The 20746-nt window shown below is 33.8% G+C and overlaps 1 long non-coding RNA gene across 1 annotated transcript in view; it reads left to right on the plus strand.

Moving 5' to 3' along the window:
- The window catches only part of LOC122240118, a 66640-nt gene that overhangs the window by 15275 nt on the left and 30619 nt on the right, over positions 1–20746 (plus strand). The window lies entirely within an intron of this gene.

Raw genomic sequence — 20746 nt, forward strand, 5'->3', positions numbered from 1 at the left:
TAGACAATGGAAGTTAAATCATGTTCTTTTTTGCTCTGGGAAGGACAGAGGCTGGAATGAGGTGCTGCTGTAGCTCAAGCAGGTTGTACTTTATCTGGTGGCTTACATGGTTGGGATGGGCACAGCTGGCCCACAGCAACTCTACTGCCTCATCGCCTCCTTTTGCACTCTTAGCTCATTGACAAAATCACTAGCTATTCCTAAAGGGGTCTGCACCATTGAAACTGGAGGCTTGGAGGCGATGGAAGACTGATACCAATTTTATTCTATTCTCAGTCCATTCATTCATGGATATTTTAGTTTTTGCACATTTCCCCATTTCACATGAGTATCAGTCAATCTGCTGACTTCCTGCAAGAGCTCCACACAGGGATGGCATGAATTCCCACAATTGTTTACAATCAAATTTCAAAAGTAAATTATTTATTGCTTCTGTTTTTCAGCTCAAACTCTTAACTAATAGAAATTGCTCCAAAAATGAAAACCAGTCTCAAATACCACTTTTTTCATGACTTTTTTTTTAAGAATTCAGCATATTTTAAACACTCTCTTCTCTTGCTTACAGTCACATTATCTAAAGATTTTCCTTTTGCCATCCAGTCTTCCCTTATTCTCTTTTGCTGGCTTCTCTTTCCCACCCAGTTTCTAAACCCCAGTTAGAGGGTTTCAAGACCAAACTGTCATTTCTATCCAAACTACGCCTCAGTGGATTCATGCATCCACTTTTGTATGTTGATGACACAGCCATTTACAGCTTCTTCTAGATCCCTTGAGCTCCAAACTTGTGTAATCAGACTGCCTCCTTGATATTTGAACTTTCATGTTGAGTTGCAATACTAAGAAATTTTGTTTAGAAAGAAAAGATATTGCTTTCCACATTAAGTCTATTGCTTACATTTGTATGAGATATGATATGTCATTTTACCTCTCAAAATTAATTTTTCGTCTGTAAAATGGAGAAAATATTTTTTTAGCTAGATCACTCACTGGTTGTGAAGGTTATGTAAAACCATTTTTATGACAGTGGTGTTTAAATGATAAAACTCATATATTGTGTTTTGTTGTAATGCCCCTAAATGAAAACTACAGTCTTGTGTCCATCGTCAATTCTGCATCCTAAAAATGTGTTTTTATTAATACTTCTAGTTTCCCATGTTAGAAGCCTGGTACCGATTCTGAATATTTCCAAGTAGCCCAAAACAATTTTCAAACCCCTCTAGTCCTGTTTTCCCCATCTTTAAATCAATGGAAGCACAAGAGTTAAAGATGTAAGAGAATTGACCACTAATAAAGTACATAGTGGATATAGTTGTATATTATATTATGCCCAAGGGAAAAAATGCAACTGAAATCACAGAGCATGGCCTTTGAATCTATGATAATAGATAATGTAATGACTTCCAGTTGAGGCAGGGGAATAGTCACGGTACTTATTGGAGATATTTCTCCTCAGGAGAAAGCCTAGCATTGAATGACAGACTACAGGAACAAGCTTTTTTACATTACCTTCATAAACTCTTTACTTAGCCTGGGCACACTTTCCAATCTCAATACAGCCTTTCTCTCCTAACTGTGGATGAATTTGCCATCATAAAACCTATCTATACATTTGATGCTCTGATAAAATGCTAATAGCCACAGAAGCAATAATATCAATGAATATATTTTCTCAGCACTTGCTCTGCGTTGAGCACTTTATATACATTACTTAATTTCATCTTTACAGAACTCTATGTAGATGCCATCATCATTCTCATTATACAGGGACAAAGCTGAGAAAGACCATTTTGTATGAAGAAATAACTATAGGCATGAAAGTTGAAGTCCTACTTTTTTTTTTCTTCTTGCATGACTATATATATATATATATATATATATATATATATATATATATATGGTCATATATATATTTTTAGCAATTCCTATACAAGTTATTTTTCAATCATTAGAATCACTGAGCTTAAACAGATCATATCATTTTATTATGGTTTCTCTGATACAGACAGAAGAAGAACAGAACAAGGACATCATGGTAGATTTATAAAGAAATAATGTCAAAATGGTTAATGTAATTCACCAGTTCAATAAACTGGATTACATTTTAGTAGGACAAAAGATCAACGAAAACCTATTTATATTCATTGGCTGAAGGCTGAAATAGCAACCAGGTAATGCTCTTCCTATCTTTAGGTTCATTAGCTGTGGCTATTATACTTGTTGGGTGCCATAACATCCAGATGTTTCTGGACAGCTCAGCTGATTTTTCCCCCATGGATAGATTAAATAGTAATAGATAGCAGGTGGAAAAATTCAATCACTAGTCAAGGTTTAAGGCTTATTTTTTTTTTCTTGCTATCTTCTATCTTTGTATTTTTCAAAATGTTGATGTCTTCATAAAACAAGCCTTAAGGACACAGGCCACTTCTTTCAAGGATGAGTATGGTACAAGGATTAGGAAGCCATTTATTTCTTACTTGCATAATGTCCTCATCCATTCACTCTACAGACTCGGTTGATGTGGTATTATGTTCCATCCCTCTGATTATTCCTTAAGGAAATCCAATAATAAGGACTCTAGTAATAGTTATTTTCTCATTAACTTGTTGTTTCTTGGTTCTACAATAGTATCACTTCCCTGAATATTGTAGGTGTTATATAGAAAATGTAATACTTCTGTCAGAATATTGAGTTCTAATTTTCATCTTATCTGTCATGTTACTGAATAATAGACACATTATGTTTTATTTTTTCTAATGAAAAACCAAACAGATATGTAAATATACATATATATTAATAATACTGAAAAGCCAAAATAGCATACAGAAGAAATAAAACTAAAGTATATTTTCAAAATACAACTATACCACTGTACCACTGTAATAGTTAATCAACAGTATTACATTCCTTTTGTTGGTGGTAGTAATTTACATTATTACGTTCTCTTTTCATTAATTATTCAAAGCATAATTGTGATCTTGATAGGTTTTGGAGATAAGGAAGGTCTTTAATAATATGTTTTACCTTATTTGTGGGAGGGTGTATGTATACATTTTAAACAGATGTTATTAACTCTGTCTTCTCTATATATAATATATTTATACTTCAATCAAAATAAAGACTTATGATAATCATCCTCATCATGACATTAGGCATTGATGAACTGTCTGATTGCAAATGCCACTCTGGTGGCTACTGAACAATGAAAATTGATTGTAAGTCGCTTACCGTAACCATAGAGTTTGCAGGCTGTGGCAGACACCACTCTTTGGATACATATGTCAAAGAAACATAGGGAGTTAGAATAAAAACATTAAATCATGAATAGCTTGTAAACTATCTCCAGAATAGAGCAAAGGCACATGCATGTCAGTACATTTTATAGTCAGGGATCAAGACAGATACATAATTAAGGTGAAGATCAAGGAGAGTAGCTGTGGGAGCTTGATGTCCTGACTAGGTGATGATTTACTAACTTAATTATTTCAGAATCTTCCCAGGAAAACGGGGGTGTCTGCTCTTTAATAGATGTTGCTCTCAGATATGCCACTGGGTTTTTGCTGACATACACAAATAATTATATCCTATTCAGTTTAAAAATATGTCAGGATGTTCAGTGATAGGTTCAAGTAAATGCCTTTGGATTCCTTTTGCTTAATTAGAAAACTTGCATAAGTTGCCTTTTTTTTTTTTTTTTTTTTTTTTTTTGGTCTTTCTCAGCTCTGGCAGTCAGAGAGGCAGGCTTGCTGGATTGATGAATACTGCTTTCTCTAAGATATTTAATATCAGAAACATGCAAAACTATGGAGTTGGAAAAACTTTAGCACTTTTCATGGGCTTCAACCTAAATTTTTTTTTTTTTGCAACCTGGATTTTAAAAACAAATAGTGTCATGAACTAAATAAAAACGATTAAATATTTTACCTTTGGTTAGATAAGGGATAGAATGCTAAGTTTTTATAAGTGTATATGCATAGGTATAAATATCTATATTCTGCAAACTTTAGCACAATAAATTTTTCTTAAAATTAGTAAGAATATTTAGATGCCTTACCTAATCATATCTTTGTTATGCAAATGGATGGATCAAAGATTTCTCACTAAAAATAGTTTCCTCTGAAGAAGATTAATAATTTACTACCACCTTCATTTCACTCTCTAATTCTACTTGACTTCCCCTTTAGAGCATGTGATGCTATAATTTACTTATATCTCTTTCTCTTTCAGCAAATATCTTGTCAAAATAAAGAAGTTTTATTTCAGACCAATCATTATAAGAACAAAACAAAAATAACAAGAAAGATTAGGCTCATATTCAGTTAAATAAACCTACAATTGTACACAGAACATGGTTATTTCCCATGGATTGTTATTTTCAATACTAGTTGACTATTCCAGTGATCACTTCGGCAACATTTGAGGAAACCGTTCCTTCAAAATGACATTTTGAAAGCAAAAAAAAAATTTGTTTTTTTATAAATTGTGTCAGGAATCTAGAGCTGCAGCAATGAATGGATTAAAGTAGACCAAAATTAATTAAGTTGGCTTATTCATGTAAAATGATTCATTTTTTGCTTTGTTCCTAGTAAGGAACACAATCTTAGCATCACAATGACTGAGAAATAGTGATGGGCAGAGTGACTTCATCAGACTGGCCAGCAATTCCAGCCTAGTTTCTCACTCGTTTTAATAGTCTTGAGCTATCTTCATAAATGCACCCCTCCTGGTAACCATAGGAACAGCGTCCACTGTGATTTCTTGAAGTGGAAGAACAGCTAGTGCCTAAAGACATCTATGAGGAAATATATGAACATAATTACATCCTAATTATTATATATGATATCTCACATTGTGTATTAGATGTTAATGTCCTCTGTGCCTGAATGAAGAATTAGATCTGTGACCTTTCCTCCACAGATGATTCTGATGGATGATATCAAAAGCAAATTCTTGAGATTTGGGTTGAAGAAAACTAATGAAGGCAATAAAGCCTTTTAATTTTATTCATGACGGAGCTTGTGAGTTTAAGGCTTTATTTTAAAATCCAGCTTCAAATACATCTGTTAGTGAATGAAAACTCACCTAGTGATTCTTGCTTTTGCAAGCTGGACTCCATTTCAGAACTCATTTTCAATATCCCCTTGTACCGTTATAAGGAACAAAAAAAATCCGTGAAAATAATGTGCTAGAGAAATTTGTTTATAAATGTGCGTCTGTTACTATGCAATTTGTTAATATTTAAATTATATTTTAATAATTCACAATATTTTTCTCTTCTCTGTACTTATTCCATACACTAAAATGTCATGGTTGGGGTGTGTGGGTCGTTCGGTCGGTTAAGGGTCCGACTCTTGGTTTCAGCTCAGGTCACGATCTCATGGTTAGTGACATTGAACCCTGCCTGCATAGGGCTCTGGGCTGCTGTGGATTCTCTCTCCCCCTCAAAATAAATAAATAAACATTAAAAATAAATTAATTAATTAAATGATATGCTTTCTACAAAAAAAGAAGATATTAAGTGATAAGTCACTTTATAGCTTTAAAGAAATTTATATTTAATTGAGTTTTATAGTAGCAAATTCTTCATTACCTCATTATTTAGTTAAGTTATGAATTAACATGAAGAATACATATTCTCTAACATTTTAATTAACAAATTAAAAAAATTTTCTTTAAAAATAGGAAATTTTCAACTGAATTGTTATATTTAATTGATTAGAATTTGATAAAAAGTATATGAAATAGGGCTTCCTATTTTGGCAAAAGTCCTATATTTAGTATTCCAATTCTGGTCCTCCACCATGTCCGATGATCAGAGAGCACATTAGCTGATCTAGATTTCAGCACATAGCTGAAATACTAGACTTTGCTCTCCAGATTACTGACCAGTCACTGGGGCTCGGCTTAAGGTCAGGCTACTAAGCTCTCTCTTATTACCATGAAGGATCTCTGCTTCTCACAGATTGTGATGTGTCAAGGTCAGGCTGTCAGCAACAGCGAAGCTGTTTCAGGCAGTTAATTCTAAGCTTAAGATGGTTATTGGCTAAACTTGAACTTTAATATCAATATTAAGATTTGTTTGTTTTTTGTATATACCTGTGCAGATCTGCCTGGTCAAGTGCACACTCTCCATCTCAAAAAGTATTCATCTTGAAACTAGCAATAATTTTTTAGGTACAGTAGCTTGGAAACACCCAGAAATAGTGTAGAACCAACTTATTCCTACCCGTTTCTTCCTACTTACAGGTTGTCCTTGTTCCTTCTTTCTTGATTAGAATCTTGATTAGAATTTTCTTGACTGCAAAAACTTTGAAACTCTATTAGTTCTGTTGGAGAAATAGAAAACCATGTCCCTCTCCCCAAAGAGGAAACAAAAAAAATTGAATCTTTATTGATTATTTTGTATGTATATCATTATATGCACTCCAGGAGAGTGCAAAGTATAGACAAAAATCCACATAAGTTTATAAAGAAAATAGAATAAAGAACAACTAAAACTTCAGTTATCTCCATGAGAAACAAATGATTGCACCTTGTATTAATCTCCTGGACCCCTTGTGAGAGACTCCTGAGTGAACTTTTAGAGGTATGTGTTTCAAGTTCCAAGAAATAGAAAGCCCACAACCTTATATTTTAAAATCAAAAGTTTGGGCCTATTATGTTACCAAGGAGACATCTAAGGTGTGGAGAGAGAGAAGCTGCCATCTCCCTTCCCTAAATTAAAAGGAAATTTCACTATGTTACAAGTTCTTCTCTAGCAGAATTGCCTTGGACCTTGTATGCAGCTATCTTTCCCAGCAATCTTCAGTTTATTGCATATCAACTATGATAAATATGTAATACAATAAATAAGCTGCAATTCACTAGATAATTTACTAAAGTAATAATAGTAAAAGCATTACTGAGAGAAGCTTGGATTATGAGTTGTTGGGCATGAAGTCTAGATTCTTAAAAGTGTAAGAAATTAGCACATTTGTATGCCAGGTTAAATGTAGTATCCTGGTTTTACATCTTTTCCTGAAAAATGGAGAAAGACTAAACTGTCATGTCTCTATGGGAAACAGAAACAGAACATCTTTAACAAGAAAGGTGCTGGAGGCTACAGAATTGATGACTTTTTAAAATTTAGGTGTGGAAAACAATTGAGATGGATGGTATTTATTAAAGTATACTCTGTCTCCTTAGAATTCCCTCGTACCCATTCCTAAGTAAGTTACCTCAGAGATAAGCACTCTTTTGTCCATTTAGACATAATTTTTGTTACAGTAACAGATTTCTTTTTTTGATTTTATGGTTCTAGTACTATTTTCCATGCAGTATTTCATTTTATTCTTATAACCCTATGAATTCAAAATTATTAGAATATCTTATGCATAATAAAAATACGGTTTGGAAATATAAATTGACTTGCTCAAGGTCATGTAGCTAGTAAGCAATGAAGTCAAATTTCTGAAGCTAAAAGTCACAGCTCAAAAAATAAGTCCTGTCATGTTTATAGTTATACTAGTACTCAGGCACATAACAGTGCAGTGTGAATCACAGTCTTTGAACTATAAGAACATATAATACTTTGAGGGATTAGGGATGGGAAATATCAATACATAATCTTAAAACATTGCATAACTGTTATGAAGTAGTGATTAATACCAAATTGTATAATGCAAGAAATAAATGCCTTATGGATTTGGAGAAATAGATCATATGTGTTGAAATGTTTAGATAAATATTAATGATGGAAGTGGAACCTACACTAGACTGTGAAAGTCGGTTAAGATTTTGAGAGATGTGGGAAAGAGGAGGAATCAAGGCACCATTTTAATTGTCTCATATCTAATTCTTAGAGAATAAAAGCATTGAGTTAATTCTCCCAGGTATTCTTGGTGAGGGACTTATACCAAATAAAATCTGAAACCACATAAAAAGTAATTGGTACTCTAATGGCACTGTTCACCTGACACAAAGTTTATGGGATTTGGTAGCCAAAAGATATATTGTATAAAATGAAATAATTTGATAATAAGGCTATTTTTAAATATTTAATAAAGTGGTAAATTAAAAGTCCAAGGTGGCTTGGGTGGCTTAGTAGGTTGAGAGCCAGATTCTTGATTTCAGCTTGGGTCATGATCCCAGGGTCATGGGACCTGCTTAAGATTCTCCCTCTCCCTCTCCCTCTCTCTCTCTCTCTCTCTCTCTCTCTGTGTGTGTGTGTGTGTGTGTGTGTCTCTGTCACTCTCTGCCCCTCCCCCTGCTTATAGGTGCTCTCTCTCTAAAATTAAATTAAGTTAAATATCCATTTTGCACAATATGCTTTTTTCTGGCTGCTTTTTTATTGTTGTTGTTTGTTGTGGTGGGTTTTTTTTTTTTACTTTTATTTTTTATTACTTAACAGAAGCTGTTTTTCTGGAGCTATCTAAGACTTTAACTCTTTTTGTTGAATTCAGGCCCTATCTACTTGCACTTTCTTTCCTTCAGTCATATCCCACTTGTCCTCCCTCCACTTGCAAAACAAGAAGACCAAAGAGCTTCTCAAATAGATTACTCATGAAAAATGGCACTTTCAAGACAGCAAGGGAAGTGTCTTTCACGGATCACAGATAAAAACATTGAGCAGAGAGAGGAGCAAATATAGATAAGCCAATTGGCAGGACTGAGAGAAACTCCCCCCCCCCTTTTTATCAGAAATTTTAGCTCTTCACATTATAATATCTTTAAGTAGCATAAATTCTGAGTACTTTGGTTTACATAAATTTGTATCAGTGGATTAACCCATGGAGCTTAAGTACTTATCTGATTTTAATCCCTCATTAGAGTATAATAATTATGTCAAGATATCTGCTTTACAAATGTAAACAATTTAAAATGACATGCCATTGCTTTTTTTTTTTAATCTGAAAACAATTTTAGCTGAAATGACTGGCTAACATCAACATTACTAATAACATAATGAAAATGTCAATTTTATTTAGTCTAAAAAGTAAATGCACACTTAATGCAAATTTCAACTACTAAACTAATATATAATGAGCAATATTTATAGTGTAGGGTTGTATTTTTACCTTTAGGGCATCTGAATAATAGAGCAACATCAATGGGGTAAGTAAACAACATGAACTGTGCCAAACCATGAGAGAATGTATGAATGTTTAAAGTATACATTAACTACATAGAGCTAGGATAAATCATAGAAAAGTATTAATCCAAATAAGATTATTCAGTTAGAGAGGGACTTAGAAAACCTGCCATGTAAGCATGATTTTTAACATGAGGTAAAGAGAATGTCTAATTGAAGAAAGGGTCTAAAAAGTTAAAGCAAGGCAGCCTAGGACAGAGATAGAATAAAAATCATCTTCATTGAACAGTATAAATGTAGCAGAAACTCTGTTAAATTCAGTACTTCTGATTGAATTAAGTAAATTAAGTCAAGGTGAGAGAGACCCCAAGTTTTGTTTAGCCAATGCTATTACAACATATTAAAAAATGATATATTTTTAAATGATATATATTAAAATTAAAAAATGATATATTTAAATTTCTGACTTTGAGAAAGTCATTGTTTTGCAGTGTTAAAGTCATAAAATGCAACACATTCTTCATGAACTAGAAAGATGCATCAATAAAGGACAGCCACAAAAGATTTATATTATATTACAGATGTAAATATTTCTGTGTTAACCCAGCTCACCCATATATGTAAGTAACTATTAAGTGTATGAGAAATGTGAAAAAAATTGAAAATTTAGCCAAAATAGTTTTTTTTTTATTTTTTCACTTTCTAGGGGCCAACAGAAAAATACTACATGTTGCCACGTTATAATTTTAAGATTTAATAAGTAATTATAGAAAAAAAACACTGAAGCAAGAGTATTATTGATGATAATATTATTATCAGATTAATGAAATAATGAGCAAGTAATGGTCAGAATAATCAATTATATTCATAACAATTTTCGTACATTTTAATGTTAGGAGTAATTTGCAAATAGCAAAAATAAGCTATTAGCAGAAATTTATTTTAAACATCCTAAATATAATCTGGTCTTAGTACAAAATTAATTGACACAATTAAGTGCATGTTCATTCATTTCTACTGCATTTATGTGAATAGTCAATATTCAAACTGGTAAACATGCAGTATGCAAATATTCACTAATTCACAGAAGAAAGAAAATGCTTGATTTATTAAACTCTGGTTTGAAGGTGCTGTTTTACTTTTTCTCAGTAAGTCTACTATCAGGATCTTCACTCTGATAAACTCCCAAGTTTTTCAATGTGTTTTTGTTTTTGAAGGAGAGAGACAGAGAGACAGAGAGACAGAGACAACATGAACGGGGGAGGAGCAGAGAGAGAGGGAGACATAGAATTCGAAGCAGGCTCCAGGCTCTCAGGTGTCAGTACAGAGCCCAATGCGGGGTTCGAACCCACGAACCGTGAGATCATGACCAGAGCCAAAGTCATGGCTCTAACTGAGCCACCCAGGCACCCCATAAACTCCAAGTTTTTCAAAATGAAGGAAAGATATTCTATCAATTCAAAAGACTTATGTTGGAGGATAAATAATTCCAAATTATAGATAACTGTGATACTGACTTTTGGGATATATTTGATGTCTATCATCATCATCATCCCTACTATGATTACTTGCTATCAACTTTATACCTGCAGTATATGAAATATTTTGCCTATTTTCAGGGCCAATGTGTTTGAGAAGCTCATTTGATGTCCAATAATTTTAAAATGATGGGGCACCTGGGTGGCACAGTTGGTTAAGCATCTGATTACTGATTATGATTCAGGTCATGATCTCACCGTTCATGGGATTGATGGAGCCCCAAGTCCAGCTATGCACTGACAGCACAGAGCCTTCTTAGGATTCTTTCTCTCTCTCCCTCTATCTCTCTCTTTCTCAAAATAGGCAATTAACTTAAAATGGTGAAATTTTGGTTTGTTTATCCAAACCAAATGTCTATTCTCTGTCCTTTTCTACTTAGAATCCACCTGGGAACATCCTATGCAACTATGAGGATCATCTGATTCTTAACTCTGAATTTTATTGCTTACTGGTCAGAAAAACACTGAATTTTGAAACTGTTCTTTATCTTCTCTACTGCCTCACACCTGCATGCTAGTTCCTTTTTCCTCTGTTGGAGTTGGGGAGGGGCAGAGAAATGTTAGAGTGCATCCGTATTTGCAGGTTTGTGGCAGCAACATCAATTAATACATGAGTCAAAGTCACATTCCACAGTCCTGAGAAATGAAAGTTACAGTGAGGGAATAGAAAGGTGGGGGTTTAATTGAGAATGTCGTCCTACTCTTTGCTGCTTTGTGTGTATTAAAGGCTAGTAATGACCCTTGAACAAAATCTATATATTTTTTTGAGACTGAAATTTGACACAGGTTTAATTTACTTTCATGTGATTGCTTTAACCTTTTCTCCAACATTTCTCTATAATTGCCCTATTTCATTTTTAGATGTACAAAAAAGGCATTATTATTGATAAATATTATATTAATAACAATCTAATGGATTTTTGCATAGTGCTTAATAATGTTAAAGCATTTTCACTTGAATTGTTTCTAAATTATTCACTTTCAGAACATTTCTTTGAAATATAGATAAATTATTTTCTCTATTTTTGTATGGGGGAAATTGGGAAAGGCCACATCATCAGGAAAGGAAAAATAACTTTCTATTTTTGTCTTAATAGATTTGTTGTCATTGGTGAAACTTAACACACTTTATGAATAACACATGGACATAAAGTAAATTAAGCTGTATTAACATCAATGCATAAATAACCCACATAAAACCAGTGAAATTCGAGAGATATGAGTTGCAATTCTTGCAAAGTTTATTTCTTAGAACATTTTAACTGTGTATCAATTATTGGGATGTCACAATTTTAATAAATAATGTGCCATTAGCGAAAAGGAACACATAGAAAAGTCACTGAAAAACAGCAGTTTTGCCCCAAAGATTTAACAAAAAGCTTTGTTTTTCTCCTCCCAGTGAGACTTTTCTGAAACGAATTTTTGAGAAGCAATAAGAACAAAGCCTTGCGTGTATCATCATGTTGTCATTTCTCCCCTTCTGACTATCTTTGTTCATGAACTTCAGATATTATTGAATTTGTTTATTTTGCTCTGTGGTTGAATTACTTGTAACTAGGAACTGGGGATTTCTAATCCTCTTAAGCCAAATTATTTTCCTTCTCAACTCTGCACTAATGCACTCATGATTTCTTGTTGATAATATGTTCTCTAATTGCCACTTTTCCTAATACAGTAAGGCTTATCTGGTTCCAGACATCTTCTGCCTTGCTTGTACTTTCCCTCTGGTATGAATTATGAGGGCCATCAACATGTGGCGCAGAGTGGAAAATTAGACCAGCTTACATAACCTTATTTCATATTTATTTTTTCCCTGCTGAGAAAGAAGTTTCACCTTACATATATTATAGAATTTATCAACGGCATATTTCCATCAGGATTAGAGATACTTATAGCATCAGATATACTCAGTCCATTTCAAACCCAGGTTCACTCACTATTTATATCAGACATTAGCCTAAATTTTGCTTTTACACAGAGTGGAGGGGAAATATCAAGACAAATAACACATTTTTGTCTAGATTCACAAAACAATGATTTTTAAAAAATACCTTTTTAAAATATTTGAGCTAGAGTCATCTAAATCTTTTTTGTATTTTATGTACCAAATTTGCTATGCTTTCATGAACTCAGTTTTAGTATAATGACCTAGTGGCATTTTATCATGTATTAAGTTACACCACATTTTATTACATTCATATATGCATTATACACATATGAATGTTTTAAAGAAATGTTATACTTTATTTGAGAGAGAGAGAGAGTGTGTGTGTGTGTGTGAGTAGGGAAAAGGAGAAGAGGGAAAGAGAGAGAGAAAGGACAGAATCTCAAGCACACTCCACGCAGAGCTGGACAGGAGGGGGCTGGATCCCACGACCCTGCGATCATGACCTAAGCCAAAATCAAGAGTCGAATGCTCAACTGACTGAGCCACTCAGGTGCATCAGAAATATATGTGTGTGTGTGTGTGTGTGTGTGTGTGTGTGTGTGTGTGTGTATATGTGTGTGTGTGTGTGTATATATATACACATATATATACACACACACATATATATACATATATATACTTTTAATAGAATATACTTTTATTAAATATACTTTTAATGAATATATATATACTTTTAAATGTACATAAAAATTAAAACAACAGAGCTCTACCCTATATAAATATTGTTTTTATTGAGTAATATTTTTATAGTCAGTATTATCTAATTGACTTTTGCCAAAAAAAGAGAAAATGTTCATCCTTGAGCAAAGTAACTTCCTGCAGAACCAATTTAAATCATTTGTTCCCATTATATACATGGTAAAAAAAATGAGTTAACTTGTTCTGATGCATTGCAGTCTACAGTACAAATTATAAAAATAAATAACTTTAGTTTTAGAATAGTTCATTATAGACTCTCAGACTTGCAACTGAGTCAGTAATCACAAACCAAATATGTATAAGATTCCCATTCCAAATTAATAGGTCCTAATCAAATTCTGCCCAATAGAATTTAAGTTCTGTGAGGATGGTCTGCTATATCCCAGAACATGGGCTAATATCTTGTCATATGGGAAATGCTTAACGGATATTTGGTAAAGGAAGCAAGGAAGGGGCTGTTTTCAGTAACAGTTCAGAAAACATGTACCAGAGACTTCTTTCTGGGAGACTTCTTTCCTCCCAAGGCTGTTCTTATTCTGGTTGACAGTCAAAGATACAAGGGCACATCTGGCATAAAGGCCTCTACCTCTTCCTCTCCTGCTATCTGCCTTCTTTTCTGCCACATCTGTCAAGTCCAGGGCATGATCTCAGTTTTACCATTCATTTCAGGAGTGTGATAATACTTAATGTATCATATTAAAATTATTCTAATTCCACATATATCATTCTTTTCCCCCATGGTAGGCTTGGTAGTATCAGGTCTAGGATATTAATTCAATTATGGTGCTATGACCCCTATGTTATCTTGAAACCAGTGCCGGGTCCTCTTTCCACCTGGTCACACCTGTATGATATTTCTGGTTATTCCTTACTGATCTTACTATGATATTTACATTTTCTGCAACTATCTATTTTGACCCCTCTTTATCTACAACACTGAGAAAAATGTTACGCGTCATAGAAGTACTGAATAGACTTCATAAAAAAAAAACAGGCTACCCTTATGGAACTACTATTCTGTCTAGATAATCTAGCATAAGTCTCTGTGACTAGTGCATTGTAGGCTTTCACTGAATATTTGTTGAATGCTTGAATAATTACATAGCAATTTTTCCATATATGTATGAATGTTAAGTTAAAGCTAAAAAAAAAAAAGCGATACCATCCACATTGATTTTTTTCTGTTTTCTAGAGCATTCTAGCATGTAACCAGTTTATCTAGAGTAGTATGAGATGATTTAAAATTTTAAAAAGGTGTTTTTTTAAAAAAGGAAGAAATATATTTCTGTTGGTCTTCAAAAACGTTTAACTGCTTCATCAGGAGACTATTCCTCATAGCTTTAATTCTCTCTGTAGTTTTATGTCATAGATTCTTTAGAATAACTATATGATACATTAAAGGAGGCCATGCCGCCTGGGTCAAAACTGACTTATATCAAGACTCAAAAGCCAAGAAAAGGAAAATGTAAGCTACATATCTTCTAGAATTATTCTCCTGAACCTCACAATGGTGTCTAGCACTGAATGAAGCCATAACATTAATGAACAAAACATTGTTTCCAAGGACAATTTCAAAAGAAGCATTCCATCACTTTTGCCATCAGTGTAAGTACCTTCAGAATAAATATTTCGACGATATACTGAAATAAAACACTATCTGTAAAAAGAAATGTTCCAGTGTATTTGTTAAAAACAAAAACAAAAACAGCCACCTTACTCAGTAATCCTTCAAGCTCATTGATCACCACAGCATTTCTCAGAATGGTTGGCATCTAGTATTCTTTATTCAGTTCAAAAATAGTTCTTGGTTACATGGTGTCTGTATTAGTCATGAGAAACATCTCAGTTTATAGGAAATAGACTTTTTCATTTATTAAGAGAGCAGGAAAAAGCATAACCTCTTTCTAGTTGAAAGTTCTGCATTATTAAAACAGCAAAAATAGACATTTTGGTGTCCAGTTAGGTATAGAGAAGCTCATTTTGTAATTAGAGAATTGGAAAAACAAAGCTAAATGAACAGGATGTGTGTTTGTGTTGGCAGGGGGTAGGGAGAGAAAGCAGGCATATAGTTTCAGATAACTTTGATGAAATTTCAGGATATAGAAACAATGCAACAAGGATATTGAAATGTTGCATATAATAACCTATATTTTAATATCTTGTCCCAAAGAAGTCTGCACTATTTGCTTCTTTAACAAATTAAGAGAGGCACCTGGGTGGCTAAGTTGGTTAAGCATCCAACTTCGGCTCAGGTCATGATCTCACAGTTTGTGAGTTTGAGCCCCGTGTTGGGCTCTGTGCTGACAGCTCAGAGCCTGGAGCCTGCTTCAGATTCTGTGTCTCCCTCTCTCTCTGCCCCATCCCCACTCATGCTCTGTCTCTCTCTGTCTTAAAAATAAATAAAACATTTAAAAACTTGAAAAAAAAAAACAAATTAAGAAAGCATAAACTAGGGTAAAATATTTCTGATAACAAAACTAGTATTACATTGAATTTATGATACGCAATCCTTGACTGTCTGGGAAGTATTCTTTTTACTTACCCACCCTTTAGAGAACCACAGAATTTTAACATTATCAGTGATTGAAAATACATGGAAAATAAATTGTTATTTCTTTAGGATTTTTCCCCATGTCCCTAGAAGAGACTAGTTTGGAAAATATATTCTCAGCTAATAAGCACTTGAATTTTACACCAGACTTTATTTTGGAACTCTCTCTTCATAAGGAGCAGGGGAACAAAGAAAAATATAATTATAATAGAGTTTAAGAATATCTACACATATTTGAGTACCTGCAGGACAACAAATCCCTCAAATAGATAGATGGGATTGTTGAAGACCCAGAGATTGGTTTCTAGCTGCTCAGCATGCTGAGTTTTGGTGACTACATTATTATAGTGAATATTCTTATAAAACCAACTGAAACTAGGTCACAGCATGCCAGTTGTGAACCATCGTGTTTGGAAGGTTAGTTGAGAAAGAAAACTCTAATTGTTATTGTTAAGAAAAGGCACACTATACTTTTAGCCCTAACTTTCAAACAGATGCCCAAAACAATTCAGCTATTTTTTTTAGGCCACACTGCAATGAGTATAGGAAGAAAGGTAAGGCCTTTCAGGACAAAAAAATCATTACAATGGTCTTCTTTGTCATTTACTGGTTCATAATTCTTTTTTTAGGTTGGCAAGAATAGAAGCAGGGACACAAAATGAGAGTCTGGGTCAGTCACTATGGTGTTCATGGCAAGCATTCATCCTGTTATCTGACTCTAAGAATACATGGAGCATCCTGCAAAAATTCCAAATATGGTCAGATTACCTATTTCACGATCCGTTTGCATTTCCTGTTCATAGTGTAAAGCCTAGGTAGAAATTGCAAGAAGTATCCATTTTTTTAGCTTTATATAATCAAATATTTAGAATCTGGTAACTCATTAAAAATAATAGAACTCTGATCAAAACATTTGTACATATCCCACTTAAGTTTTCATAGTTTTATGTAAAGGTGCAAATAATAATAAATTTATGCTGGTTGTTTTAATGGTAACTGAACACTGTGCCACTGTCTCCAACTGACTTTCACGTGGATGTAGCACTTGGGACCTTCTAATTTCACTTCCAAAATGTAAAGAGCTTGGAAGTCATCATTCTCATCCTTATGAGAAGGATTAAAAAACAAGCAAACAAAAATGAACAAACAGAAAATCAAAGATTTTCACGGACCTATCAGTGTATTGTGGTCATAAGGCAAATCACTATACTGAAATTTTGAAAGACACGTAGGCAAATATAGAGAATCGCTGTAGACACTTGCTTACCTGAGGCACAATTTTGACAAATTATTGGAAGCTGAGGAGGGGTTAGCATAGAAGTGAGAATTCTCTGGGAGATACAGTTTTAGGAGGGTCCCTAAACTTTTGTGGCCTTACCTCTAGGAACCCTGAGTGTTTCTCACAGTGAGGAGAAAACCCCCCTTCCATGGGTTTGGCAAAAGGAGGTATTTCGAAATTTGCTTGGAGCAAATTCTTTCTCCAAAGGATAAAGCCTTAACCAGATCATTGCTTGATCTGGGTAAGAAGAAATTACTCAACTTCAGCCCTCTGTAACCTTCCTGTTTTATCCAAGTGGTGAAAAAAGAGGTAAGAAACATTTGTGGAGGTAAAAGCCCAGGGACTCAGGCCCTCTAAAAGACTGATTAATAATTAATAATGTGACACTCAACACCTTACCACTACATCAGCAGTGAATTATAACTAGAATTGCTGACAAGACTGACAAGATAAGACTGACTTTAAGGAGTTCTTAGACCCAAGGAAAATAGGGGAGATGAAAAATAATGACACTAAATCAGTTGTAAACCTGTGGCTCCTACATCTACAGTAAACAGTGAACATATCCCAGCTCCTATCAAGTTTAATGTAAAAATGCTCTGTGACTTTATAGTTGGAGAACTCAACACACCTCTTTTAGAAATTGATAGATTCTTCAGGTAGAAAATCAGCAAGGATAGAGTTAAACTGAACAGCAGCACCATTAATCAATCGGATCTAATTGACATTTATAGAATACTTCATTCAACAACTGCAAAGTACACATTCTTCTCAAGCTTATATGGAGTATTCACCAAGATCAGTACACTTGCGCAAATATAGAGAATAGAAATCATGCAAAGTATGTTCTTAGACTATAATGGAATTAAACTAAAAATGAATAACTGGGTGGAAATGGCTGGTAAATTCACTTGCAGATTAAACAACACACTTCTAAGTTACACGTAGGTCAAGAAGATATCTCTAGATAAATTTTAAAATATATCGAACTAAAAATGACAGTATCAAAAAATTTGAGGTGCAGTAATAACAGTGCTTAGCGGCAAATTTATAATATGAAATACATATATATTTAAAAATAAAGAATATCTGAAGTCTTTCTAACTTAATAATGTAAGCTTCCATCTTATGAAACTAGAGAAAATCATTTAATCCAAAAGGAAGGATAAGAAATAACAATCAAGGCAGAAATCGATTATCTTGATGACATTGAAAACAGGAAATCAACAGAAAATCAACAAAACCAAAGGCCACTTCTTCGAAAAGATCAAGAAAATATATAAGCCTCTAGCCAGGCTTGAAAAGGTTCTAATTTAGAGTTTTAACACAATGCAAAGCCACCAAGGTCTGTACCTATTATCTATAATATATATATATATATATATATATATATATATATATATATAGCCATCCCAAACAGTAGTGTAAAACAACACCGTTCATTTATTATTATCTTTCACAATTCTGTAGGTTGACTGGGCTTGGCTGTGTTGTTCTCATTCTTAGTTTCTCATGTGGTTGTGGTCAATGAGTGGTAGGTCTAGAGTCATTTCAAAGGCTTTCTTCCTTAAATGACTGGCAGAGAATGTCAGTCATCTGATTCTCATCCGTTACTGTGGGGTGGAACACAACTTTTACCTGGATTTCATCAAGCCACATCATTGGTTTTTAAGGCAAGTATCTGGAAGAAAGTCAGACAGAAGCTTTAACCTTTTGGGACATAACCTTGAAAATCATGCACAGCCACTTCTACCACAAAGTGAATGTATTAGTCGGTGTTCAACCAGAGAAACCAAGAGTAGGAGATACATATTGAACGATTTTTTGAAAGAAATTGCCTTACATAATTTTAGGGACTAGATAGGCAAGTTTGAAAATGATAAGGCAGGCCATCAGCAAAAACAAGCTGAAACTCTTGGACATTACTGAAGCGGTTGTATACAGGCAGAACTTCTTTAAGAATCCTCAGCTGTGTGCTCTTAGACTTTTCAAAGGATTGAGTCAGATTTGCCCAGTTTATCTAGGATAATCTCCTTTTCTTAAAGTCAACTACATTTGGACTTTAATCTAATTTGCAAAATACCTATATTAGTGTTTGCACAGGGAACCTGCCCAAATTGACACATAAAATTGATCATAATGAGTTATTAAGACCAGCCAATATTCAAGGCAAAGAGCAATGTCAAAGAATTTGTAGAGTTGTTTAAAATCAACACACACTGGGTTTCAATAAAATTTTATTTAAATCTGAAAAGATAGTTGGTTATTTCAGTTAACATTAAAATGTGTATGTCTACATATGTGCGTGTGCACACACACATACATATATATAGATACCTTATAATATCTTTAATATACTGTCTCTTTATACACAGAAAAAGACAAGGTTTAGGTCTTAGATTTATGTTTCAATATTTTTTATTAAATTTTTATTTACAGGTCTTTCTATAGTTGGAGTGAGAGTGTGTGTGTGTGTGTGTGTGTGTGTGTGTGTGTGTGTGTTTTCAGTGATACCATGTAGATTATTAACATCTTTTTTTTTTTCTGGACTCCAAACAATTGTCCATTGAAATATATAATACTTCAAACAGCCATATTTACATAATAGTATATAAACTTTTGTCCCTCAAACCCAAACTGAGGATATTTTCTTAAGCCACCATGGAGTGAGAATGTGTCCCTTACATGATCACCTCCTGCCACATCTTGTGAGGTCTCACTCCTCTCCCCACTTTTCACTGGATAGGCCAGCCTGCAGTCTCTGTTGTAAAGAGGTAGATGACTAAAGTATAATCCAATTTCAGAATTCCAAATTATGGAATTTCTGCTGTATGAAAATGACAACCACTCCTTTAGTCACACCCATTTTGAAATCTAAGTTCATGCTGGGAGACTTTAGCCAGCTCATTGATACCTGGGTTCTACTACTCAAAACAAGTTAATAAACCACTCAAGATGAGAATAGAAAGCAGAGTTGACACATGCAAATGAGTTTAATCTGCTTGTCCCAAAGATAAGAGTCTTGATGTGGCAGCTCTAGGCTACATCACACTAATTTAGAAGGCTTAGAAAACTCCATGCTCATTTTCAGATCACCAGCAAAATAGCTTGGTAAGAAAGTCTTGTGGCATTGATAGAATCAGATACTTTTCCCATGTTCTTCTGGTTTTTTGTGTTGTTGTTTTGTTTTTTTTTTTTGTATTGTTTAGGTTTTGCCTAAACATCTACCTGTCACACATAATTTTCCTCTTTTGTTCTCTCAAAATGATATTTTTAAGATAATATTTATAAAGAGGAATCTAGCTAAAATAGATGAAATAGACTAAACTCAAAAAAATACTGACTTTATATGTAATAAATTAGATGGAGCTCAGAGAATACTGATATATTTAAACTGTCTTTCGTTGCTGATCATCAGCCTTGGAGACTGGTTCTCAGGACTTTAGATCACAAATGGTGAGATGTAGCCAATGACTGTGTAAAAACAAGCACAGAGCAGCTTTGACCTTAAGCACTCTTAGAGTTCCTTCCAGAGAATGCTTATCTTAGCAAAAGCACATGAAATATAAATCTAAATGCACAGTGCCTTGTCATGTTTTTGACATTACTGTTAAGCCTTCAAAAAGAACATTTGTCGTTGAACTTTCTTTTCCAGGGACGTTAA

The sequence above is a fragment of the Panthera tigris genome, chromosome B4 (assembly GCF_018350195.1).
Source record: "Panthera tigris isolate Pti1 chromosome B4, P.tigris_Pti1_mat1.1, whole genome shotgun sequence".
NCBI classification, from domain to species: domain Eukaryota; kingdom Metazoa; phylum Chordata; class Mammalia; order Carnivora; family Felidae; genus Panthera; species Panthera tigris.